Source organism: Vicugna pacos, chromosome 7, assembly GCF_048564905.1.
Source record: "Vicugna pacos chromosome 7, VicPac4, whole genome shotgun sequence".
Taxonomy (NCBI): Eukaryota; Metazoa; Chordata; class Mammalia; order Artiodactyla; family Camelidae; genus Vicugna; species Vicugna pacos.
In genome coordinates this window covers 63,425,120-63,443,896 of record NC_132993.1, presented here as the reverse complement: position 1 = coordinate 63,443,896, position 18,777 = coordinate 63,425,120, and the positions used below count along the sequence as shown (strand labels likewise).

Sequence of the window (18,777 nt, the reverse complement as noted above, 5' to 3'; positions counted from 1 at the left end):
GAAAAAAGAAACAGACACAGGCAGAGGGAAAGATACTTACAAACCAAAAAAAAAAAAAAAAACCCACAGAGAGAGAGAGATCTATACAGAAAAACTAGAATTTCCAGGGAAAGATTTCTAAAACAATGACACAGCTGTTGCTAGGGAGCTGGGAGGAGAGCAGACAGAGATGCCATCCACCAAAGACTTTTAATATAAACCTACAGGTCTTTGTTTGCAACATCTCTCCAGTGAGGAGACTGGATAAAGAGGGGAAAGAAACATGGTGAAGCAGTCCTCTTAGAAACACATTGTTTTAATAGCATACTCTGTAGCAGTTTTGTGGGGGCAATGCCTGAGGTCAAAGAGCAAACCTTAATCTCCAAATTCCAAGGCAAAGGCTGCACCCAGCCAGCTATGGGGAACAGGCCCCCCCACCCCCGTGTGATGGCTCATAGATGTGGAGCCCAGGGGTGGCAGGTCCTTCCCCTAATTGAAAGAATGCATCCTGATGACCTGTATGGACACGCAGGGAGTTTGGTCTTCCTGTTGCTCAGGCTTGGGGTTGAGGAGAGGAATCTGGTTTTGGGGGAAACCAGTGGTGGCTCCACATGATACCACTCCCAATGGGAATCTGAGGAAGTGGGTAGGGGTCACTGTTTCTCAGGATCACCTGTCCGCCTGTATTAGTCATCCTCAATTCTGTCTTTCCTTTGATCCACCCTTCTAGAGCTTTATTCACACATGTCTTTTGCATCCTCTCCCTTTCAACACAGATATCCTCCTTATCCACATGTATTATTTTTCACTAAGGGGACAATATGAACTTCTGAATTTTTTTTCCTACCTGTAGAATCTCTTTCCTACAGTTCATCTACCACACTCCCTGTCCTGAAGTTCAATACCATCATGAACACCCAAACATTCCCAAGGCTCAGAAACATTCTGTTTCCAGAGTGTCTGCCAAATGAAGTCATATATTTTGGCCTACATCAAGTCCAAATAGCAAGGCCGTGTATCAAGTCCTTCAAGCAACTGACTTTAAACCAGGGTCACAAACTTTTTCTATAAAAAGCTAGATAGTAAACTTTTTAGGCTTTCAGGGCTATACAATTTCTCTGTCCCAAATACTCCACCCTGCTGTTGTTGCACAAAAGCAGCCATAGATAACACAACAGTGAATGGGCATGGCTGAGTTCCAATACAACTTCAGTTATAAAACCAGGAGGAGAGGACAGATTTGGCCCACAGGCTTCAGTTTGCTGATTCCTTCTCTAGCTGCCAAATCAAACCTGTTCTCCAAGTCCCAGCTCAAGTGTTCTTCTGTCTGTAAAGCTCTCCCAGATCTACCCAGCGTGAAGTGACTCTTTCACTCCATGCACACAACACTTTACGTCTCTTTTCTAACCAGACCCACATTCTGTCTTGTGCAGAGTCCGTGCCTCATCTCTCTGTTGGTGTGCTCGGCATCCCTTGCCGAGGCTGTTACAGTCCCTTACTCAGGGTAGATGTTCCATAACAAAGCATCGGTAGGAAGAATGGTGGAAAGTCAGTGGAGAGTGAGTCTAGAGAAAAGGCAGAGGCTTGATCAACTACAGTTTCCTCCTTGACTTCCATGAAAAGTATGAGTTCCCTTGAAGATCACGGAACAACATCAAATGCCTTCTGGAGAAACCAACACCTTAGCTATCACTTAAAAAAAACAGAAGCATGCCCGTCAAACATAAGTTAGCTAAGTATTCAATTCCCCAACCAGGAAGGTTGGTATTGCAAATGGATCTGGGCGGAAACCATTTCTAAACACACCCAAGCTTTAAAAGAAATAGCTTCATCTGATGTGAACTGCCAACACATTCCTCCAAAATCTATCCCTTGTGAGAACCTCGTTACCTGCTTCAGCTCAAAATCCACATGACGCCAAACCACCTCAGCTTTTCATAGCAGGGTTAGAAACAGCCAGGCCCTGTGTGCCCCTGAGAAAGGGTTTCAGAGATGGGAAGCATAAATGAGGAAAAGAGCAATAATGCAAACATTTTTCCAGTCAAGTTACTAGGAAAGGTAAAAATTATTTTAAAGTTCGCTTAATACAATATTTTTGTCATTTTTTGCACTTAGGGATGGCTTGGTTATATTACTACATACTTGATTTTGTCTCTCTAATCACTTTAGGTGCATGTCATATCTTCTTAATTAATCTGTAGGTGTCTCAAGAAAAGGGTACACATATTCTGTTCTTGTGTACCTCCTAGAGCATTATAATACCAGAGCCACAGCAAATGCTCAATAAACATGCAATAAATAAATGGATATTTGGGGTATGTTAACCTGGGGGGGGGTGTTAAGTTACCTAAGTTAATTTTTTTAAACATTTTTTATTGATTTATAATCATTTTACAATGTTGTGTCAAATTCCATAAGTTAATTTTTTTTAACTCCTCCGTTCTCTTAAAATCCTGAGCCCACCTCTTTTTCATGACCAATTAGTACCTCTATTTTAAGTCCTTTGAAATTTTCATAACAATAAGAAAGAAAAGCCAAAATTATGCTTGCAGCTATGTTTTACTAGATTTAAAAGTTCTTTGATGGCAGGACGTGACACACTTGGATAGATGAAAAGCAGAACTTTTTGTTATTTGCCAAAGTAGAGAAGGCCCCCAGGCAGAGCCACACTAAGGGTTACACCCTGGGGCGGGGGCAGCTGATGTACGACAAGCAGGGTGGGGTTAACTAGGTTTAGCAGGCTCCCTGTGAACTGGCTGAGTTGAATTACTTCCCAGGCTCCAGGATTTAGGGGCTGTTTTCACTTGTCTGGTACCTGGCCCTGGGGCAATTAGGGCTGGTGCATATACTCAGGAGTGTAAGAGTTCCACAGGGAAGTCACTGGGGATGTGGACTTAATCAGCTGCGCAAAAGGGGGAGCTGACCAGCCTCTAGCCAGGGCTTCAAAACTGGATCAAGACAGCATTTTTTTTAAAAAAAAAAACCCTATATTACAGACTATAACAGAAGTCACTGACAACACCCTCATCCATGTTTTATGAAAGCAGGGGCCTGCCTGTACTATTCTCCTAGTCACTATATCCCAATGTCTCGCATGTCAAAGGCACTCACATTTTCTTGAGTAAATTGAATGAATCCAGACTTTCACTCCTACAACAGGGCAGAAAGGTGCCCCACTGAGACTGCTGGCCTGGATTCTACACTTCACTCGGTATTGAGACTTGAACCGCAGGGGGAAAAAAAAGTGTAGTAAATCTACTATTCAGGGGAAAAAATGTGAATAAGGTCAATATTGGCCTGTCAAAAAGATTATATCCTTAATCTGGAATGTTTTCATTTTATCGGAATGACAGACACAAATAAAATAGATCAGTGTTTATTGTATTGATCAAATCTGAGAGCAAAGTGACATTTGGGGATAAGAGAAATGGGAATGACCAAATGCCAGCTAAATTTCAATGGTTCTACTGTGGGATAGAAGATAACAAAGCTTTGAAAATCAAGAAGCAAAGAAAGGTAAGAAATGACACTGGATAACAGAAGCTCATAAGCTCCAGAAAGAGAGTCACTGATTTTACAAGATCACAAGACACTAGGAGCATTTGGAAGGGTTAGCATCGTCTGTTGGCAGAAAAGAACTGAAAGAAAATACATCTAGATTTAGCATACGTAAAATAAATAGGAAATAATGTCTTGGGACTGTAGAAAGTAAGTCATTAGCCCAACAAAAGCAAGAAAACAGACTTAAAGAAATGATAATACACCACTCCAGTGTTTCTGTGGGAAGTAACGCAGAATGAGGGCTTCATGAAGAACTCTAGAAAGCTTTGGAAAACTCCAGGAATGGTTTCTTCACCATAGGACCAGTCAAGTTCTTTATCATGTTAATGCACGTTGGGAACGTCCAAGAACAAAATGAGGTGGGTCTTGGCCACAGAACCCTTCTTCCATGGAGCAGTTCATATGACTCAAATTCCATGGAACACTTTGATAAAGCCTATGCTAACATGATTTTTTTCCACCAGTGTTATTTTCATAGCAAACAAGTTATTCTATTCTGTCAGAATTCAAGCAGCTAAATTTCAGAACACACAATGCCATCCTATCTCTCAGGGGCTAACTAGAAAATTCTCCTCCTGTCTACTATAGGAATCTATGTCCTTTGAGAAAATACATCTGGTCCCTCTATGACATTTTTGGGACAGACTAAATATATGTGATAATGTCCACTCTTCTCAGTGCTGAAAAATAAAAATGATTTGAAGCGGGATGTGGTGAGTGATGAGAGAACATCACACAGATCCCAGTGTTAACCACTGTCCCATTATATTCCTGCTCATCCACTTAATTAAAAGCCTTGGGTGAAAAAATCAATTTTAAGCCGAAACCAAAGTAGCAAGCTAAGAATAACATTAGCAACTAGAATTTCAATTTCTGCAAGTCTTTGCAAAATTCAGCAGTGACTTCTATTGAATGAGCATCTGATTAGGACATCAAATAATATTGAATATCAGCATTTAGCTCCTTAGCTTGACATGTCAAGCAGAGGAAAAAGCTGTAGTAGGCATTCCAGAACAGCAGAATGTGATGGGCAGGCCTTCGCCCAGTGATTCTGAGATAAGTGGTTTCTCTTTTTTTGCTGTAAATCTCCTTGCAAGATTTTGTGATTCTGATGCCTTAAAGGGGCAGTTGTTTACTCACATTTTGAATGAGATAAGGTCATTTTATGATGACTTTTAAGAAACTACTGACATTACTTTTTGATTCTTTATTTAGATTTCCATTAAATATCTATATGTTTATACAAGTCATAAACACATGGCCAAGGAAGCTCCTCTGAGATCACTACTGTTACAAGGAAAACAGCCCCGAGGAAGTTGGTGGTTTTCAATAACACCTCCGACAATGGCTCCTTTACTGAAATATTACTGACTACATACCATGTGTGAGGTCTTTTGGCCCCTGCCGGCTCAGCTCTATCCTTATAACTAAATGACCAGACACAATAGTCAATCAGGCAGCTTTTAAACTACTCTCAATGGTAAAAGAAACAGATGGCGACAAAGCCACGGGTATCAAACGGGCATCCTGGGCTCATGTATCGACATTAGCAAAATGAACGCAAACCTAGGAAACCATATACTTAGAAAACTGAGCTTCACTAGTGTACCAGGTACCAAAATTACAAACACCATTCCCAAAGGCGCAAAGAAAATGAGTTTCTTTATTTTCCTATAAGTGGGACACTCCCAGTTTACACCTGCTGTCCCAGTGTCCCAACTGGTCTAATATTTCCTTCTGATTTTTAATCTTTTAATAAAGAATTATTAATAGCTGCATTGGTAGACCTCTGCTTTGTATCTTCAGCTTCTGACATGGTCTTGTCCAGTACTGAGAGAGATGTATGCACAGTAAACAAATTTTTTTACTTTAGCATGTGATGAAATCTAAAAGACACCTAGCAATAACCCATATCTCTTTTCCCTATTTTTTCTGGACTCAGCATAACAAGCACCTCCCTTTCAAAAACAGCACACACACCAGCACTTTCCGGTGAACGCAGTGCCCTCAGGGAAGAGAGAGCTCAGGAAACAAATCTGCAGTTTGGGTGGCAGTGAAGAAGGACTCAACGTCACTACCCTACAAGCCACTGTGGGGCCAGTCAATTGTGCTGTGGCCTATGCCACACCCACATCCTTCCAAATGCGTATCATCTCTGAGCCGTCAGTTGGCAGGGCCAAAAGAAATGTGAGACTTCATTGGTTAGGTGGGGAACATACATGGGAACTAGAAGCGGGGCCATCCTATCATTGAGTTTATAGAGAGCAGCCTGGAAAACTCTCATACAACGGTTTTGTTACTCACTGTATTATTTACATACATATACCAGTAGCTATTATTTGGTAATATTGTTTTCTTTTGCAATAAACTCTTTCAGCAGCAAAAAGCTCAAAAACCCAAAAGCACATGTTTAGCAAAAAATTAAGCTCTGCATTTGATGTCACAAGAAAGTTCAAGATGGATATGGAACTTGCAAAGAATGTTTATCAACACAGTTTACCATCTAGCATCAGGGCTAAGTGATACCACTGACCACATGAAAACCAGAAGACACAGATCTTCTGAAGAAGCACCAGCGTCTATTCCAAAAGTCAGAAGTTACTTTAAGACTGTATCCAAAAATGACTGCTGAACATGGGCACTTGCAGAAAGTTTGTTTACAAATTTCTCAGTGAAGCATGACTTTTCATTTACCTCAAATGATTGTTCTTCTTCATTAACTTCATCCACTTTGGATTCCCAGTTCCCTTTTGGACACATGAAAAGTGAAGTGATAATTCCGTTAGAAGAACTGCACAAACAGTTGAACGAGGCCAGTTTTGTTCCAGTGTCCTAGATACATCAAAGAAAAAAGCAGTTAGTTCCAATAATGGTTTGTTTTTCTTTATTCAACTCATGAAATCAAAATATATCTTTTGAATATTCATTCTATCAATGAGAAGTATCTGACATTATTGTGAATGCTATTATAGGCTCAATTAAAAGTTCATTGTTAAAGATAAAATTATCTCTTCTGTGGTATAAAGATACAAATTTTAGAGTCCAGGGTTGTGATAAAAACAATACTCTTATGAAATTAAGAAAACTGGAGCAGAAATGTACTTGAAACCAGATGTGGTAAAGATATAATTAATAATTGCATTCAAAAAAGATGCTGTGTCCCAGTAATCAAAATAGAAACTGTCTTTGTCAAAATGTGTAAATATTACACACACACATGCAAAGCTAGAGTAACTGAACTATAAACCCGAACTATCATGAGGAAGCTGGTTATCAATTTCATTATGGAAATGTACACTTTCTTTGCTGCCCACCATCCAGGTCTGCCCCTAAAGTTTGCAGAACCCATGGCAAGAACAAAAATGGAAGTCCATATACTGTAAGTCTAAAGTTTTATAAGTTACAAATTAAGGCAGCAAACTGAGCCATTTTGAAAATTAACTTAAGTGCCTAAAAACATACACACACAAAATCATCACATTCCTGATGATTTGAAAATGGAGGGAGCAGCACGATTAAGTCAGAAAATAAGAATAACGCAAACCTTCAGACACTCCTAAGCTGGGCCAGCTTCTGGGAGTGTGACTCTGCGCTCAGAAGGGCCCCACATTTGGCTTCATACTCGCCTTACATCTTAAAGTTTTTAAAATTTATAATAAAATTTATATGGAACCACAAAAGACCTAGACTTGCCAAAGCATTACTGAAGAAAAAGAAAGAGGCTGGAGGAATAACTCTCCCAGACTTCAGACAATACTATAGAGCTATAGTCATCAAGACAGCACGGTATTGGTACAAAAACAGACATACAGACCAATGGAACAGAATAGAGAGCCCAGAAATGAACCCACAAACTTTTGGTCAACTCATCTTCAACAAAAGAGGCAAGAATATACAATGGAATAAAGACAGACTCTTCAGCAAATGGTGTTGGGAAAACTGGACAGCAGCATGTACAGCAATGAAGCTAGAACACTCCCTTACACCATACACAAAAATAAACTCAAAATGGATCAAAGACTTAAACATAAGACAAGATACAATAAACCTCCTAGAAGAAAATAGAGGCAAAACATTATCTGACATACATCTCAAAAATGTTCTCCTAGAACAGTCTACTCAAGCAATAGAAATAAAAGCAAGAATAAACAAATGGGACCTAGTGAAACTTACAAGCTTCTGCACAGCAAAGGAAACCAGAAGTAAAACAAAAAGACAACCTATGGAATAGGAGAAAATTTTTGCAAATGAAACCGACAAAGGCTTGATCTCCAGAATATATAAGCAGCTCATACGACTTAATAAGAAACAACCAAACAACCCAATCCAAAAACGGGCAAAAGACCTAAACAAGCAATACTCCAAGGAAGACATACAAATGATCAATAGGCACATGAAAAAGTGCTCAATATCACTAATTATCAGAGAAATGCAAATCAAAACTACAATGAGGTATCACCTCACACCAGTCAGAATGGCCATCATTCAAAAATCCACAAATGACAAATGCTGGAGAGGCTGTGGAGAAAGGGGAACCCTCCTACACTGCTGGTGGGAATGCAGTTTGGTGCAGCCACTGTGGAAAACAGTATGGAGATTCCTCAAAAGACTAAGAATAGACTCACCGTATGATCCAGGAATCCCACTCCTGGGCATAAATCCAGAAGGAACTCTACTTCAGGATGACACCTGTACCTCAGTGTTCACAGCAGCACTATTTTCAATAGCCAAGACATGGAGACAGCCTAAATGTCCATCAACAGATGATTGGATAAAGAAGAGGTGGTATATTTATACAATGGAATACTACTCAGCCATAAAAACCGACAACATAACACCATTTGCAGCAACATGGATGTTCCTGGAGAATGTCATTCTAAGTGAAGTAAGCCAGAAAGAGAAAGAAAAATACCATATGAGATCGCTCATATGTGGAATCTAAAAAAAGAAAAAAAAGCATAAATACAAAACAGAAACAGACTCATAGACATAGAATACAAACTTGTGGTTGCCAAGGGGGCGGAGGGTGGGAAGGGATAGATGGGATTTCAAAATTGTAGAATAGATAAACAAGATTATACTGTATAGCACAGGGAAATATACACAAGATCTTATGGTAGCTCACAGAGAAAAAAATGTGACAATGAATATATATATGTTCACGTATAACTGAAAAATTGTGCTCTACACTGGAATTTGACACAACATTTTAAAATGATTATAAATCAATAAAAAATGTTAAAAAAAAATTGAACAAGGGGCCCCACATTTTCATTTCACACTGGGCCCTGCAAATCATGTAGCCAGTCCCATTCTCAAGGGCCATTCACTCTGCAAGAGGATTTCCTATGAAACTTGCCCACTATTTTCCCTTTGAAAAGAAAGTCAATAGAGCCAGCATTTTGCTTTCGATTATTTCACTTTGACCTTGAGGCCTGGACAAAACATAAGGATAGAGGGGAAAATCGTTTTTAAAGGGCACTGGAGTATTTGAAAACCTTGACAAAGGTTCCATTAGAGGGTTCAGGTTGGTTCTTGTCATTCTGGAATTGCTTCACCCACTTCCTGCCTAATCCCTGATTAAATGCCACCATTTCACCCAGGTGTCATCTTTTCCTTTCTTCTGCCCTTCACCCTATCTCTTTTGATTATGGAGGTTTGCTCTTTCTTTGTGCTCTTTCTTTTTTTCAATTCCTCTCTACTTTTTCAATTAAAGCTTGGGGTAGTATTATTATTAAAGCACAATGCCAGGCAGAGATAGGAAGCTCTCCAGCATCTTTATTAATCCAGGGCAAGTCCATTTTGAAAGAAAGAGAAAGGAGATTTATAAAGGCAAGGGCTGGCCTGGGCAGATGCTCACAGCAGGGACAGAATCTGACATACTGCAGAAAGGTCTGCAAGGAAATAGCAAAATTGTCCTTGGCATCAAATCCCCCAGTGACTGATGTTCTCTCAGCCTCCTCCTCCTTCCACTAGCCCCAGCCCTCTATCCCATGAACCCTGGTTTTGAGTTCCTTAATTCACGATCTATTATGCAGACTTTCTCCTACAAATCTCCAAACTCCCCCTCTGCCATTAAACAAGGAAAGGCCCCCAAACTCAGCTTCCTTCAGATGTGGACAGCACCCAGGGCAATGGGGTGACTGTATAGGTGATGATGAAGGACTATCACCAGCTTAGTAACACAGAGGTTAGGAAAAGCCTTCGGGCTCTTGGCAAGCTGCCAATCTCTCTCTTTACAGTAAAACATGGAAGCCCAGACTGACTGATTTGAAACCCAGGAACCTGGGAAACTGGCCCTTCCATTCTCTGCTTCATACCATGTGCACAGCTATTTTCCCTCTGAGTTATTCTAAAAAGACCACAAAGACTTGGGGTTCAGGACAGAGGTGCAATCAAGGCTGAAACAGGGATGCCCTGGAACCAGGACTGAGCTTTCTGGATGATGGGGACAGACAAAGCCACCCCTCTATACATTTGCCCTAGAGATCCCTCTGGGACTTGTCCCTCCAAGGAAGTCAGCCACAGGACAGAGGCACAGAAATGATAAGGATTTTCTGCAAAGCTCTGAAAATGATTCTTGAGTTTCACTTACTGGATCTGTTTCTAGCAGTGATATTCTGAACATTAAAAACTGGTAAGGTCTGGGCAAGGTTCTACTCAACAGACTTGAGGCAGCAGCCATTTACCAGCCAATGGGGAAATAGTCAGTATTTAAAGTGGACCTGTCGCACCAGTGCTTACCAACTGAATACTAGCTCTATTGACAAGTTTTTGTTGGCTCAAATAAATATGGAGTCAGATATGTCTGGATTGGAACCCTTGATCCTTCACTACCAGATGAAGTGGTGGCCTTAGGTAAATTATTTAACTCCTTGGCCCTCAGCTTCCTTATCTGTAAAACTGGAATAACTCACCTCTCTGTTCTCTGTGACCATTTACATGAAATAATATATGTAAAGTGTTTCTTAACTCAAAATTTTGCTCACATAGACTTCAAGAGCATGTTCCTGGGGAGCGTGGCACAGGAAAAGAATAGTAGATGTGACTACTGTTTAATGGTAATATATTAAGTAGCTGGTGTGTACCAGGCCCTGTGCTGGTGCAATACACCTTCATCCTTACCAAGACCCATTTATTCTTACCAAGATCCTGTAAATTGGGAATTTTAATCTTCATCAAGGTCCTTTTTCGCTGCAAATAATAATAGCCAATATTTATTGAGTGCTAACTAGAACTCTATAAGGATTTATTGTTACTGACCTCATTTTGCAAAGGGGGAAACTGTGATTCAGAAAGAGTAAGGAGTTAACGTGAACAATAACTGAATTGATGTGGATAGGCTGTGAGGATTGCCACTGGAGTCAGAGACCTTGGCTTAATCCCAGCCCTGGAGAAGTTAGCAAACTTCTCCAGGCCTCAGTTTCCTCTACCTTTACTGTGTGTAAAAAAAGAATAAAAAGAGTTTTGAATTACTCAGGGTCCCGGCAGGAAACAAATGGCACACTCAAACAAGGAAAGCAACGAGGATATTCAGAGCCAACCACAGGATTAAAGAAAATGACAAGGGATGATGAAGCACATGGTTGGAGGGAGGTGGGAAAGTGCTTGTAACAGCCTTAACCAATCCAGACCTAAAGAGCTAGAGGAGAGAGTAGATAGGAATTCAGTGAGAGCTGGAGTTGTAGCTGTTGTTCAAACTAGAGCTGTTGGAGAGGCCACAGAATGAGGATGAAGGAACACAACCACTGCTAACCTGTAGCCTGGCCAGGAGAAAGCCAAGAGAATAGACACCCTAACCTCACTCTCCTCCTGCACTCTGACCTCTTGCCATTCTCTCATCATTGACCCAACCCAACTGGAAGCTACAGGACAAGGAAGTCAACTGATGCACATGAATGGCAGAGACAGGGAGGAGGCAAGAAGAAAGTGGATCTGGAGAGGCAAAGGGAACACTCGACATCAGTATCTTACCCTACATATCCAGAATTGGTCTTGTATTAGCTAGGGTTCTCCAGAGAAAGAGAACTGAGAGAGACAGAGAGAGAGGGATTTTAAGGAATTGTCTCATGTGATCATCAGGCTGTCAAGTCTAAAATTTGTAGGGCAGGCCAGCAGGCTGGAAAATTAAGCATGAATTGATGTTGCAGTTTTGAGTACAAATTCTACAGAGTCGCAGGAAGGGTTTCCATATTGCAATCTTGAGGAGAATTCCTTCTTCAGGAAACCTCAGTTTTTACTCTAAAGAGTAAAGGCTTTCAACTGACTGGATGAGGCCCCTCCCACATTATGGAGGGTGATCTGCTTTACTCAAAGTCTACAGATTTAAATGTTAATCTCATCTCATCTTCACAGCAACACTGAGACTGGTGTTTGACCAAATAACTGGGTACCACAGCCTAGCCAAGCTGGCTCATAATCTTAACCATCATAGGTACCTACAATAATTTAACCTTTTAGGACATCTCTTTTCTTGTCTACATCTGAAGTAGGCTGTACAGGCTCCCTTTTAGTTCCTAAATACAGCAGCAAATGAATGACTTGCTGATCATCACTTCTGAAAAGGGTGCAGTGGAGAAGTCTGTGCTAGGCTGACAGATCTTGACATTTGGCACAAAGGAGGTGTGGCCAATTCAGCCCAAGTTTCTAGGGTAGCACTTCCCAAATAAGTGTGAAAGGGAAACTGTTCCAGCATGTTCAGAGGTGGTTTAGGAAAAAATCTTCCCCTGAACAAATCCAATTGTTTATTCAAGCATTAAACAAACTTAAGCATGTATCTTATTTACTGAGGAGACTTCCCAGAATCTTTCCTGTGTTGCTGTACACTATAAATCTCCAGATGGGGTTTTAGGTTTCTGTTTCCTGAGTTTGTGTGACCATTGATCACTTTGCCCTCAAAGCATGTGTAAACATCTTAGAGAGCTAGGATTGCAAGGAATGAGGTTTGGGAATGTGGTTCTAGGCTGACTCTGAGAGTTGTTCTAAGGATCCTGCTGGCTTGCTCTCTGCTCTCCTGCCACTCCCTTATGGGGAGGGAGAATCCTGGGGGAAATGAGGATAAGCTAGCTCTTGGGGGCTCCAGGTCCAGGACCAGCTACACAATTTGTAGGGCCCAGTGCAAAATGAAAATGTGGGGCCTCTTGTTCAAAAAATTATTAAGACTTTTAAGACCTTAACAGCAAAGTATTTAACGAACTCTGGTGCCCTGCTGAGAAAGATGGTGCTCTATGCAACTATACAGGTTATACATTCATGAAGCTGACCCTGCCTTGGTCATTCATTCATTCAATAAATGCACCATGTACCAACTATGAGTTACATTTTCTTGTTTGTTTGTTTTATGAGGGGGAGATAATTAGGTTTACTTGTACTTGGAAGAGGTACTGGGAATTGAACCCAGGACCTCATGCATGCTAAGCATGCGTTCTACCACTTAAGCCATACTCTCCCCTTAAGTCACATTTTCTTGTCCTAAAAACCTTGCAGAATAAAAGAATATAGTTCCTCAGACAGCCCCTAGGGCAAACGAGTTCTCCAGTTTTCCTCAGGCCCAACCAGTGAGTCCCCTATGACTTACACAGGTTTTAACAGTGACAGTTCCATATCCTAGGGCAAATTGAAACAGTGGGTCACCCTAGCTCAACTCAATTTAACCTTTTTTATTTTAACTTCAGAGCTCTCATTTCCAAGTGAGAGCAGAAAACTGAATCCAAAATTTCCTCATTCCATTGGGAAATTTTAGTTACACGTTTAAAATAGTCCTTTCAGGAGTTTTCACCTTCCCAAAGTTTTTTTACTCTCCTCCTTCCTAGGACTGATTCTAAACCCCTAGAGGTGTGGTCAGCTACCTTGATGGGCCTTTGGGGCTGAGTCTAGCTTTTGGGCTCAATCCCCTGCAGGCCTCCTGCTCCCAGTGGAGCTCATCCATGGTTCCTGGGTATCTCTGGCTCTGTCTTCTTTGCTCTTCATGTGTGTGTGTGTGTGTGTGTGTGTGAGTGAGAGAGAGAGAGAGAGAGAGAAGTATCTGTCAGCAGAAAAACTTCTAGATCTATACAGTTGTGCCCTCCTCATCCTAACCCCTAGGACCATCATCTTTTTACCCCAAATTGGCTCTTCCCTGTCCTTCCTGTGGGCTGAGGGAAGATCAAGAGCAAAAGGAAGAGTAGCACCTTATAAGACTTCAGGGAAGACTATGGACCGTCAGTAGCACTGTGCCTGCTCCAATGCTTTTCATAGCTATTGTTGTCTCTAGTTCCTCTGCCCTTTTGCCAAGAGAGACGTTTGTAAGGCTGCCTGCCCCCAGAGTTCCAGGTAAGACAAAGAACCCAGGGCCTCTCACTCTTGGAGGAGACTTTGATTAGTGTCCTGTCCTCAGGAGAGACACAGTTTTATCTACTCCAGCATCCCCAACTTTCATTACATCGTCCCACCCTACTTTCCCACTCACTCTAACCTACCACTAAAGAGTATCACTTCTCTGGCAAAGCGGGGAGTAAAAGTGTAGAGTTTTTGTATGTGATTAAAGTTAAGTTGTTATCAGCTTAAAACGCTGATATACGCTTTAAAAACTCAGTTATACCTGTAAGATGTTTTATGTAAGCCTCACGGTAACCACAAAGCAAAAACCAATCGTAGATACACAAGCGATAAAGAGAAGGAAATCAAAACATACCACTATGGAAGATCATCAATTCACAAAGGAGGACAACAAAAAAGGAAAAAAAGGAACAGTTACTACAAAATAGCCAAAAAACAGTAAACAACTTGGCATCAGTAAGTCCTAACCTGCCAATAATTACTTTAAACGTACATAGATTAAATTCTCCAATTAAAAGGTATAGAGTAGCAAAACGGATAAAGAAAAATCCAACTATATGCTGTCTGTAAGAGACTCACCTCAGCTTTAAAGCAACAAATAGGCTAAAAATGAAGGATTGGAAAAATACATTCCATACAAATAGAAACCAAAGAGAGCAGAGGTACCTACACCCAGACAAAAAGACTGTAACAAGAAACAAAGAAAGTTATACAATGATAAAGTGCTCAATTCATCAACAGGATATAATAATCATAAACATATATGCATTCAACATTGGAGCACATAAATATATTAAACAAATACTATCAGATCTAAAGAGACAACAATACAATAATAACCGGGGATTTCAATACCCCACTTTCAACAATGAAAATAATCTGATCATCCAGACAGAATATCAATTAGTAAACATTGGACTGGAAGTATACTTCACACCAAATGTACCCAACAGAAAAATATAAAAGTCTATCCTAAGTTTCTAAATTTCCACTTATCTATTCATTCAACAAACATTTATTGAGCACTTTTATGCACAAAGCACTGTTCTCCATGATAAAGATTCAAAAGTGTCAACATAAACAAGATTTCTGCTGTCAGTGAGGCTTATATCTTAGCTAGGACGAGATAACGCATCCACCTAAATATGTGTAATGCAGACAATTAAAATAGGCAGATCTAGTAGAGCATGACAGGGTGGATCCATGTTAAAATGCATGGTCAGGGAGGCTCCTCTGAAAAGCTGACCTTTGGGCTGAGATCTGAAAGCTGAGAAACAGGCAGCCATACTAAGATCAGGGGAAGAGTCATCTGGACAGAGAGACAGCCAGACAGCCACTGCAGATGCCCCAAGGCAAGAATGTTTGTCATTTTCAGGAACCAAAAAGTTGGCTAGTATGGCTGAAGCATAGTGGGTAGGGAGGTGGTTGTTTGAAATGAGGTCAAAGGATTAATCAGGAACCAGACCATGGAGACTTCCTGTCCAGATTAAGGAGTCTGGAATTCATTCCAAATATGATTGGAAGTCATTGGATGGCTTCAATAAGGGAAGTGATATAATCTAATTTACGTTTTTAAAAGATCCCTCTGACTGCTTTTTTAAGAGTGAAATCAAGTAGGGTGGGAAGAAAGAATGATAGAGAAAAAGATAGAATACCTCTTAGGAGGCTAGCTCAGACATCCAGAAAAGAAGAGCAGGGACCACTAGGAACCTGCATTAGACTCCTTGCCACGTCATTTCATTTTTTTTTCATAGACATAAACCTGGTGGTTCAGACTAAGGTGATGATAATGGAGAAGAGAAGATGGCTTTCAGATATGAGTTAGAGGTAGAATCAAAATGACTTGCTAATGGATAGATTATAAAAGGTGAGAAATCAAGAAATCAAGGCTAATAGCTAGATTTTAGGCTTAAGCACATGCATGGATGGTGATATTAATAGTATAATTTAATGAGATGAAAAATTCCATGGAAAAGCATCTTTCATAAGAAATCATGAGTTCTGTTTCAGCCATATTAAGTAAGAAATGCCTATTTGACATTGTTATGATGTCTTCAATCTGTTTTTAAATACTTCCGCAGTAGGCTGTAACATGTGAGAATCTGTGTGCACATGCACATATGTGTTAATTTAAGCTATATTTTAGGGATGGTTAGTTATCCTAACTGAGAATTTGAATTTCCAGGGTATTTGAATAACATTACATAAAAAAATCCACTCTCCAGATGTCATTGCTATGAGTGCTTCAGCTATTGTTATTTCTAACCACTTCCAAATCTTTGGCCAATAGCAAGGTGAATGTTTTAAACAAGTTTTTATTGGTGAAATTAGTGGAAACTGGTGAATGAAAATAAAGATATATGCTTTGGTTCAAATGTTCTAGACTAGTCTAGACACTATCTAGACTTTCATGAATAGAATATAATCATCTAGTATCTATTGTAGCCTGTACTCTTGTGACTAGGGCCTGAGTCTTGATTTCTTATTGGTGTTGTGTTCAACCATTGGTTCTGAGGACTCTAAATGTCAATGCCAACTATTAAGGGTAAGGATCCTTTATCTAGAAAATTGTTGCCTCTGACTCAAATGAGCATTTCATAAGAGTGTGGTTGAATCACCTAAAAGGACAAAAAGCTGGGACTCATCAAACATTTTTTTAAAAAACACCTTAGATCCAGAACAAGACAAGAATAATCTGCTCTCATCACTTCTATTAAACATTGTACTGGAGATTCTAGCCAGGGCAATGAGACAATAAAATGAAATAAAGGGTATCCAGATTGAAAAGCAGGAAGTAAAACTATCTCTATTTGCAGATGACACAATCTTGTATATAGAAAATCTTAAAGAAACCATTAAAAAAAAACTGTTAGAACTAATAAACAAGTTCAACAAGATTGCAAGATCAATATAGAAAAGCGATTTATTTTTATTTACTTGCAGTGAACAATCCAAATACAAAATTAAGGAAACAATTCAATTTATAATAATATCAAAAAGAATAAAATAGTTAGGAATAAATTAAACAGCAGAATTCAAAATTTATAGTCTGAAAATTCCAAAATATGGTTGAAAGAAATGAAAGTACATCTAAATAAATGGAAAGGCAACCTATGTTCATAGATTAGAATACTTAATATCATTGAGATGGCAGCACTTCTCAAACACACCTGCAGATTTAATGTAATCCCTATCAAAATCCCAAATAATGTCTGTCCCTAAAATTGATACTGAAATGTAAGAGTCCCAGAATAGCCCAAACAATAGTGAAAATTAAGAACAAGGTTGGAAAACAAACTCACACTTTCTGATTTGGGGAAGAGGAAAGAGTATAAACAAAGAGGATGGAATGCCTTTTCTACACTTGTGGTCATTGATTTTTAAGTGATTCCAGTCAATGTGGCTGTGTGTTTACACAAACACATCCAGGCAAGAAGGGTGAGGAAATGCAGGCTGTTTGTAAGAGAGTGTTAAAGGTAGCTGAGATGAAGAAACATGAACAAAAAGCAGAATGATGAATATGATTAGCAAATAGTTCACAGATAAATATTTGAGTTTCCTTTATCTACTAATTCTTGTTCCTATGCCTTTTTTGGTCTGTATTAGAAATCTGTATCACATCACATCCAGGCTGGATGTAATGGCATACATCCTTCACTCTCTCTCACCTTTCGTTCTTTACCTTGTTTCACTCTCTGGTAGGACTTCTATAAATGTAGTATCTTCCAATCACACAGAATGTCTTGCCCAATGCTGCATCAGATCTGATTCTTTTTAAGAGTGTACCCTTTCCACAGTCATATGTCAGAAATGAGTCTTATTGATCCCTCCAAAAAGCCATCTCTGTCTCTGTGCTTATAAAGTCACACTCTTTGGAAGCCATACTCTGGACACCTGGTAGACAGGTGAATATTTCTCCTCAGCATTATAGGGGCCCTCTTCCTCCACTGTTTTCCTAAGACAAAATGTGTTTTCCACAGTATCTAAATTTATCTCGTTTATTTTTTCCTTCTCTCCAAATTCCCATTTCAGTTTTCCTCAATTTCAGATTCCAACTTCTTAAACACATCTTTGAGTCCTCCATCAAATGCAAGTGACTTTAAATAAAAGCCAGTAGTTTGGAGAAAAAGATAAGCAATGCCATGAATATTTCCATTCCATCATGACCTATGGTGGAGGGAAGCAAATCTATAACTTTAGGTTCTATGTTTAGCAAAGACTTAATATGCAGGGAATAATAACTATAGAACCCAAGTATATATCAAGCTATACTGACTAAAGAATCTAACCCCAAAATAAATTATTCATACATGTGTGTGCATACCTTTGATTACATTGAAAGATGTTTCAACATAGAGATCTTGAAAAGAACAGGCCGTCAACCACATGAAATAAAATCCTTATGCAGTAATAAAATATTGCAAACAAATATACCATCTCCGAAACATAGAAAATAAAAGAAAACCAAAAATTTCATTAATTCTGCAGCTACATCCAAACTCAACCACACCCATGCTTCAGTTAGATTTTGGGAAATTCTCTGGCTTACTTCTTTTGACTTTATTTTGGCTTGTGTAGCTACACTGCAAATACTTTTGAAAAATTATTGATGAAAATGTACTCCTTATTTTATTTAGTTAGTAATCAGAGTATAAAATCAGACTATGTTAATGTAGATCTGAGACTTAGGGATCAAACGACTGGCTCAGATTCTTCAGTGGGTGTTTTGTGTGACTGAGATTAAAATGCAGAATGAATCTACAAATCCAGCGCTTAGTGAAGAAACTGGTATTTTTTAAAAAGCCTCTGAACATGAAGAAAAGACATACAAGCTAAACTGAAAAGCTAAACTTTCCAAAATAGAAAAACAGTAACTTTTCCAAATACAGAAAAGCAACAATTATGAGAAGAAATTTTTTG

General features: G+C 39.5%; 1 protein-coding gene across 7 annotated transcripts in view; it reads right to left on the bottom strand.

The window, feature by feature from the left end:
* Positions 1-18,777, bottom strand: part of MTERF1 (mitochondrial transcription termination factor 1) — a 415,935-nt gene that overhangs the window by 223,208 nt on the left and 173,950 nt on the right. For all 7 annotated transcript variants that reach the window (XR_012074507.1, XR_012074506.1, XR_012074508.1 and 4 more), the window contains one exon: positions 6,235-6,372. The gene's annotated coding sequence lies outside the window, so the exon portion shown is untranslated. The remainder of the gene's footprint in view (positions 1-6,234; positions 6,373-18,777) is intronic.